This window comes from Periplaneta americana, chromosome 1 (assembly GCF_040183065.1).
Source record: "Periplaneta americana isolate PAMFEO1 chromosome 1, P.americana_PAMFEO1_priV1, whole genome shotgun sequence".
In the NCBI taxonomy this organism is placed as follows: domain Eukaryota; kingdom Metazoa; phylum Arthropoda; class Insecta; order Blattodea; family Blattidae; genus Periplaneta; species Periplaneta americana.
The window spans coordinates 168,977,862-168,987,497 of NC_091117.1; positions in this window are offsets into that span (position 1 = coordinate 168,977,862).

Genomic DNA, 9,636 nt, shown 5'->3' on the forward strand with positions numbered 1-9,636 from the left:
TATTTTATGTGTTTTTTCTTATGTTCTTATGCGTTATCATCCTTTTATGAAATATTTCCTATCTTTTGTACAATCTTTATCTTAATCGCCATATTTATACATTATAATAACAATCTTCTTCAGCAATTATCAACAGTATTTGTTTTCGTTTCATGCACTGCCATTTCCATTGTTCTCTTCTTCTTTCTCTTCTTCTTCACCATCATCTTTGATATCATTTATTCTTTCCTATCTTTATCTGTGCTATCTTCCTCCCTTCCATGCATCATCATCCTCTTCATTTCTGTCTTCATCACCATGACTACAGAACGGCGACTTGTTTCAAGGTTCTAGTAAGAACTTTAATACACTTTCAAAAATAAAAATAAAAATGGGTTGCCTGAGGATTACATTATTTGCACCGTGACAGCTAGATAGACGTACAAACTAGAATCCCCTTCCCACCGACGCATTTCCGTTGACTGGCCTTATCATTCGCAACAGAAATCTCTTACCTCGGCTTGAGTGACGTCAACTATCTCGCATTTAATACGCCGATGACACATTCATTACATAAATTACACTTTTCCGAAAGAGGCGTTGAATTTTTCATACAGAAACACTTCATTAGCGATGACAAGCGTGTTCCAACGTCACATTAACGTTCTTACCTCCCCCAACTGTACCGCTAGGCGGTAGATTAGCCGTGTAAGTCGGGAAAGTTCCCTAGAACTGCTAGACAGCTGTCATCGTATTTCAGAGAGGTGTTTCATTAAAAGATAAGCTAATTTGAATTTGCAGTTCGTTTTAAGTGTGTGTAAAATGGCGATTCTCCTTTCGTGATTATTTCTCACACCTTCATATCTGCTTTTCATGCACTTCATACATGTAGCCACACCTAAGCATACAGACCATATACCGAACCATTCACAAATGCTGATCTAGATTTGGAGACTTTCATGATAAAAAAAAACTGAAATAAACTGACAATATAAAATACTAGTGGCTTGTGCAGCAAATGCTCCAAACAAAGTTCATTAGACATTCAAATAAAAAAATTCAGATTTATTTTCTATGAAAAGTACCAGACATTTTGAAAGTTATTTGCTTCCATAATAATGAAACATACTTCCTCTGAATGTTTTTTATGCTAAATACTTTCTCTTGAAGCTATCCACCTTCAGTTTTCGAGTTTCAACGCGAAAACGCAAGTAACAATGTCAGGACGATCAGTGGGTTTTTCATGTGGGAGTAAAGCAATAGCTATTTCAGTTCATTGTGGATTGTAGTGAAAGTTAAAAAAAAGTCAGGTTTGCTATGCTTTTGAACAATAGACATAGCATCTTGGTATAGCTGCTGCATGTAGAGCTTGAAATGTGGAGGATAAAATCATTCTATGCTTCTAAGAGATTTTGCTGAAATGATCGGGAGGCTACAAAATTTTGTAGGCCTCTTATTTTATCAGTAAGTAATACCGTATTTCCTTAGGAACTGTAATTTTTGCGCTCTCTCGAGCCAATACTGAAGAGAATGACGCATATAAGTATCTACTCCACACCGTCATTAAGTATATGAAAAAGACCCAACCCCACTTGATTAATAACTATAAAAATATTTGAGTTTTAATAACAATATTATTATCTTACGCAAGTTTCGTAGTTATACAATATAAACATCATGACATTAACTATAATAATATTTCATTTCTAATGGTAATAATGTCATCAAACCATCTCAAGTTTTGTAGATTTTAATATCCAATACACAGCCGTACTCAGAAAATTACACACCGCAGAATCAGACCTGTAAATTATTTTTATTAAATCTTGAAGTTTTTAATAACCAATTGAATTTGAGCTCTAAATATGTCAGCAATCCTACAGGTCATGGCCTTCGTGTAATATCCTATTGTTTATTGTAGTGTATGTTTTGTTTTATACTGAAATACAATTAGTTCTAAAAACTGACGAAAAATGGATTTTGGAAAATAGGAAAATTACGTAGGAAAACTAACGCTTCACAGAAAGTTACTATTTTTCTGAAAATCCTTGGATGTGAAGCTTTAAAATGACGGTTCATTCATTAAATTTTGTTCAGCCGTTTTCCAGTAATTTACATTACCAGTTCAAATTATATATACATGTTTCATAAAATATGTTTCAAATGTTGTATAGTGTACAAAATTTAATATTTTTTAAGTTGTTCGTGGTACTCCATAAAAGATTGGCCAACTTTACACTTAGGTGAATATCATTAATGAAGGAATGGTGGAAAGTTGGCAGTTGAAAAGCGAATTCCGCGAGAATATCCAAACACCGTTCTTGTTCACGATAAATTATGGGCCTAGTTGTACGCGTCAGGACTTAAATCTGGGTCTCCGACACAAAAGTCGTTCATGTAGTGGTGGTGGTGGTGGTGGTGGTGGTGGTGGTGGTGGTGGTGGTGGTGGTGGTGGTCGTGGTGGTAGTCGTGATTATGGTAATGGTGGTAGTCGTGGTAGTAGACGTAGTAGCAACAGTATTTAAGATGATGGTGATGATGGGAGTGGCGGTATCTTAAATCTCGTCCACGATTTCGTACTTCCTTCTGATGATATATGAAGTCTATGGGGATTACCTATGCTGCTAGTGAGGCTGTTGCATACAGTGATATATAATATGAGTGATGATGGAGGAAAGAGGAATGAAGTGGTAGGAGAAACCGAAGATTCCCTTTCCCAGATTCGATTTCTACTTCACAAATTTTAGTGCCACTGCTAGGGATCGAACCGTCGTCACTTCGGTGAAAATTAATAGTAGCATTTATTATTACTGTTATCATTAAGCACATCATTAAAATTTTTTAATGTTAATACAGTATTGCTATTCTTATTCTTATTATTATTATTATTATTATTATTATTATTATTATTATTATTATTATTATTATTATTATTATTATTATATGCACATTTTATTCAACTTTTGATGTAAGGAAGATATGAAAGGAAATTTCGTGGAAAATACCAGAATTACACAACATCAAAAAGAACTGTTGTTCGAAAATCCCTTCCAGAAGTTCTCTTAGTTGATGGACGGTATGGCTGACTACAGCGGGAGGTGGTACATCACTCAGATTTATAGCTAACGTTTTAATGAATATATAAGAAAAATATTGTAATCGCTTGGGATTGGTCTATATCCCTGGTGAGAATTGTATACTCTTTGCATGTTAGCTGAATCAGAAGACAGTGCTCGTGTCAAATTTCTCACATCACGAGACAAGAACTTGGAAGTGTTGATGGGAACATTCTACAACTTGCGTGACATGCATTCAAGAAGCGAGTCATCATTTCGATAGATTACAATCCATCTCGAGAGAAAATACGTATAATTATGAAAATTAATCTAAAGATTTCTGTTAAGAATGGTGAACAATAGGCTTTGTGGAAATAAGTAGTTAACACAGAGGTAATAGGACAGTTATTTAAATTATAATAATTCATTTTTTTTTTGCATTTTATGTGTTATTATCAAAATGAGGAAATTAATCTTAAATTAGGTATATCAATTCAGATACATACTTGGAACAGTAGGAACGCTGAGACAAATTTAACTTAATATAGCACGACTTAAATTTTATGTGATATTGGAATTGTAGGCTACATTTTGTTAATGTTAAAAACACTGAAAAATTAGGCTAGCTATAACAACAAAAAAAACAATAATAATAATAATAATAATAATAATAATAATAATAATAGTAATGATAATAATAATAATAATAGTAATGATAATAATAATAATAATAATAATAATAATAATATAATAGTTTTAACAATAACAATTTCTTGCTTACGTGTATTTGCCAAATCTCATCTTTATGTTGGGAGGCGTTTTCTAAATGCTTCAATAATTTGTTAAAGAGTAGCTTATATCCTCGGTTTCTTGGTAAAAGTGACCAAGTCCAAAATGCAAAATTGTTGGGAAAAGGCATTTAAAGGTTTAATGATCCATCCAAAGATAATTGTACTTCTTTAGATGTTAGTAATAAGTTATTTTGAAGGTAAATGTATTATTATTAGTTTTTAATATAAAATTATGTTTTAAATTTTCATAATGCTTGGAAGCCTTGGAATGTGATTTGGTCACTTTTACCAAGAAACCGACGATATTTTCCTCCTGGACCTATTGCACAATTATGTATATTGGTAATTATGATCTAATATTAAAATATAGTTTGCCTGACAACATGAAATTCATTGCTTTGACTAAACACTTTACGATTCACGAGACCTAACCTAAGAAATCTATTCTGTTCGATTACGTGAAATGATTAGTACGAATTTCGAAAACAGAATACCAATTTGAAATGTATAGTATCCTACTTAAAATACCGGTAGGCCTACATAGTCCTAAGTCGCTATCATGTTATTTCCTCTCTTGGACATTTTAATAAAAATCTGAACATCCAAGAAATATAAAAAATTATAGTTTATTTAACGACGCTCGCAACTGCAGAGGTTATATCAGCGTCGCCGGTGTGCCGGAATTTTGTCCTACAGGAGTTCTTTTACATGCCAGTAAATCTACTGACATGAGCCTGTCGCATTTAAACACACTTAAATGCCATCGACCTGTGCCAGGATTGAACCTGCAACCTCGAGCATAGAACGCCAATGCTATACCAACTACGCTACCCAGGCCGATTCAAGAAATATATTTCTGTCCATTAGCTACGTGTATATTTCATACCAAGTAGGTCTAGATATTTAAGTTATAGCTTATTTAATTACACTTACCTGAATATAGTGTTGAATTGTAATAACAACGCAGCACAATTGAATTATGTATTGATAATATTATCTTCCCATCTACGTCTCGGCCTCCCCAAAGGTCTTTTTCCCACCAGCCTCCCAACTAACACTGTTTTTTCGTAACAAGCTGGTTTTTACGGTGATGGGTTGTTAGCCCTTCGCCCAACCCCCCAGCTGGAGGAGGTATTACTAATAATAAATTTGTATTAACAAAAGTCGCCCTAAATAAGGGTTCGATAGATCGGCCTACTAGTCAGTTCCCAAAGAAGAATAATTAAAAACAATTATGTGACAATTATGTGAAAAAATACATTAAGATATTAAATGATAAGAAAATATAGGAAATCATTTACAATAAAAGTTTCTTGGGTACAAATGATTACTAATTTTAGCTAAAGATGATTTTAACACATGAGATCCTATAGCATCGATCGTTGTATGAGAAATTTTAAATTGTTTAAGTTGATTTAAAGTTTCTCGTGGGAACGTGCCACATGAGCCCAAAAACTGTCCAATGTGTGATGTGGTAATGTGCTCCGAGATGCTGACAACAAGGCTCATATATGACTTGTTTTTCACAATAAAGTTGTTTTTGTTATTAATTACTTTCAAATTTTACAAGCCGAGTTACTTCTATTTCATCAAATTCCTCCTACTGCAAACCAAAGTTATTGCTGCCAACATAACAGGAAATAAGTGCCAGTTGTCGAATTTGTCAGTACTTGAAATTCGAAACAAAGTTGGTAAAAGAAAATTCAACCTGACATCTAGAAAATCACTATAATCCACTAGTATATGTAGTAATAGGGGGAAAATGGTTCGGTTTCATCCTTATGGTATTAAGTAAGATGATCCGGACTATACCTACCGGACAGACAAGTCCCTGACTACGAAACCAGTAAGTATCTCCGCTGACAGTTCATACGGTATGATAAAGTATAATCGCGTTTACAAAATAATAATAGTAATAATAATAATAATGATAATAATAATAATAATAATAATAATAATAATAATAATAATAATAATAATAATAATAATAATAATAATAATAATAATAATGATTTGTTGGACCTGGTAGAGTTAAGGCCATACGGCCTTCTCTAACACTCAACCAGGAGTAAAACTGCTTAAAAAAACTCTACAAATTTACAAAGTACACTACAATTTTACACACAAAACTGAATAAGATAATAATATAATGTAAACAACAAGTAACTAGAAATCAGACATAATCTATTATAACATACAGAAAGAAAGGAAGAAGCATAATAAAATGTGAACAGTAGGTCAAAATAAATGAGACATACAAAGTATAAAAAAATAAGACAATTATTGATAATAATAATAATAATAATAATAATAATGATAATAATAATGATAAATAATAAGGATAGTAATAAAAATAGTGCAGTACAAAGCATACAATGAATACAATATTTTTAGGCACACATAGTAAGGAAAATTATGATTGTATATAGCTCAAGTTATCACATTATAGATATACCATTATCGGGAAATATGAAAACAAAAAGATAAAATAAGTTAAATATCACTAGAACATAAAAGAATTGTGAATACGTGGAAACATGCAATACAACACTTGTCATAATAGTAATTTAGTTTGGCAACTCGTCATAAGATAATTTTCTAACTTGGATTTGAAAGATTTCAATGTTCGGCAGCCCTTGACTTCAGGCGGCAGAGAGTTCCAGTGACGATAGGTAGCAACAGTGAAAGATGAGGAATACAGAGACGATGTGTGAAGTGAATTTCTAGCGTGTTATTGCGTTGTGATCGAGTATTAATATTATGATAGCGAAAGGGAGTATGAAATCGAGCGAATAAATAATGAAAATAATAAACTGGTAGAAACAGTGCCATTTGAACGACCAATTTTAAGACGCAACGCACAACAGGTCCATGATACAGTAGACTACTATGAATCTCATTAAACTTATGCTTGTAACATTCGAGTAGACCTATATTGACTTGTTCTGATAGGCCTAATATTTCTTACGTCATTAATTGGAGCTTAAGGCTTCTTCGCATATCTACCTCGAAGTCAAAGTGACATAGAACACTAGGATCCACAAGCACACACAGTAACCACTAGATCACCAAGGATGTAAGACTTTGTCCTAAATGCTGGAAAAATCTGATTTCAGGAATCTGACGTCTGTCGTTTGACAAAACCATGCATTTGCTTCTATTCGAAAATAATAATTATTTTAGGCTCCCTTTTTATGTATAAAAAGTAATCGCTCTTGACCGCATGTGAGTCTATGATAGACCTACTTGTCCTCAGAGGTGAGTAGGACGATTGCTGAACCACCGAGAAAGATCACGGCTCTTTCTTATGCTGGAGAAACTTGTTGCAGGAACCTAACATCTGTTCTGTAGCAGGAAATTCGTCCATAAAACCCTTGAATCCTAAACTTGTATCTCCTCTGTGAGTCATAGGCAAAAACTGCCGCTCGATGTTTTGGAGAATCTTGGAGAATTCAGCCAGAGTAATAAAAATACTAAGCAATCGTTGAGGTGAGGAGGTCAAATCATGGTCTGTGTTCTCGCCGAGCATTGCGGTCGTTTAGCAGAGGTTGACAAAATAGTTGAACTTATAAGAAAAACCACACACCACAAGGTCGCATCTCCATGCATACCTTGCTCAAATATTGAGATAACCTTTCCTCCATGAACAAAGTGTGTCAGAAAAGGATATTTTATCGTGGCCCCATCGTAAATGTAATTTCCTGTTAACATCCTTGGTGATGCTTTCAAGAAACGCTAACAAAATTGTAAATGAATTCTTCAGATACGTAACAGAATTATTATCACATTCTACATGCACTCCCTACAATTGTACAAGACGCGAGAAACCATCTATAGGCTACAGTTTTTTTCTATACCTCGAATCACGTTTTTCAAATTATGTTGCGCGAACCGGAGTGCAATCTAACGGAATTACCGTCTTCTACATGCATTCTCTATCACTGCACAAGAAAGGAGAGAATCTCTGTACAGGTTTTTACTCAGAAGGTGTAGCTAATTTTGTGTTTTGTACGTTGAATCGGGATTTCCCAATCCATGGTGTACTAAGCCAAGTGAAATCTGACAGAACTACCACCATCTCTATGCATTAACTATCATTGTGCAGAAGATGAGGGATCTCATTTTTTGTTCTGCGTGTCAAGTCATGGTTTCTCTGAACAGCTTCCGATCCTTTGTGCAATCAAATGCGAATAACCACTTTATGATTTATGAAGTTGAACACTTTCCCAGGAATAATGTTAATGAGATGATAGTTCACTGTGATTAATTGATGGTAGGATAAAGAGGAGTATCCCAAGAAAATATGGCCCAACTTCGCCTCAAATTTCACATACACTCACCGAGGTCTGAACCCGAAACTCTAGCTTAGAACTCTACCTGTCCTCACGAAATATTTTGTGCATCTTACACGTCTTTCTGAAATTTTTTCACAAGAGAACCGATGATTTTTTTTCTAGTTTAAGTAAAGGTTTCTTAAAGCCTTGGTTTTTCTGAACCGACGCATGCGACGTGCGAATTGCGAGGTTCGCCTCGCACAAATCCAGACTACACTAGAGATAGTGAGTGGTTTCTATAGCTGCGAGATGCGAGGTCTGCGCACTTCACAGCCATAGAAACCACTCACTATCTCTCATGCAGTCCGGATTTGTGCGAGGCGAGCCTCGCATCTCGCACGTCGCATGCGTCGGTTCAGAAAAACCAAGGCTTTAGGGGTTTAGGTATAGCTTACAGCAGTAAAATTTTTGGAAATATTCAACATTTTTTTCTTCCATTATTGTATATCGTACAATAATGAAAATTGGCATGTGTAAAACATTTTCCTTCTGCTATACGAAAAAAAAAAAATTACGATAAAAAAAATTATATATATTTTTTCAAAATTCAAAATGGTGGCAGTTCACTGCTCAGTGATGAAGCTTTTTCCTCATAACTCATAAACTTGGTAACATTTTCATGTTTTTTCGCTTTTATTTTATTGCTGAAACTCATCATGCTCTTTCAACTACATTCCTTAATAAATAATATATATATTTTTTTATTTTGTGTTAGAAAAAAATACTGTTATTTGACCATTTTAAAAATGAATTAATTTTTTATCACACAATCTATCAAAGTAGAGAAGTGATCTTGCATTATATTGTAGATATGACATGCATAAATACACACAAAAAATTTCATCACATAATGTTAGATAGTTTTTGAGTTATTGGGAAACACATCATCACTGCACAGTGAACTGAATTTTGAAAAAAAAAAATGTAAATAATTTTTTAAATCGTAAAAATATTTTTTTATATAGCAGGACAGTGTTTTACACGTATTAATTTTCATTATTGTACAAGATACAGTAACGGAGGGAAAAAATGTTGAATATTTCCAAAATTTTACTGCTGTAAGCTGTACCTAACCACTTAAACTCTGAACTGTAAGCCATAGTGTACCTGACAGAAAAATATTTTGTATGTGCTCCACATCGACGTATAAGACATGACATTCACAAGTTAAACCGAGACTTAAGTTTAAATTCCAACGAATCCAAGTTATTTGTACAAAACAAAGACAAGACTGTATGTTATTTTCATGGCGTGGAGATGGGGCTGAGGCTCTAAGAATGAGAAAGAATATTTAAAATTAAAGTAATTAAAGAAGTTATATAACTTTCATCTTCACCAATACTGGCACATTCATTAATTCATAGTTTAGGCCTACTCTGCTTTTAATATTATATTATTTTAATATTCTACTATAAAAAATTTCGAATTATGGTTTATTTAACGACGCTCGCAACTGCAGAGGTTATAATCGCCTGT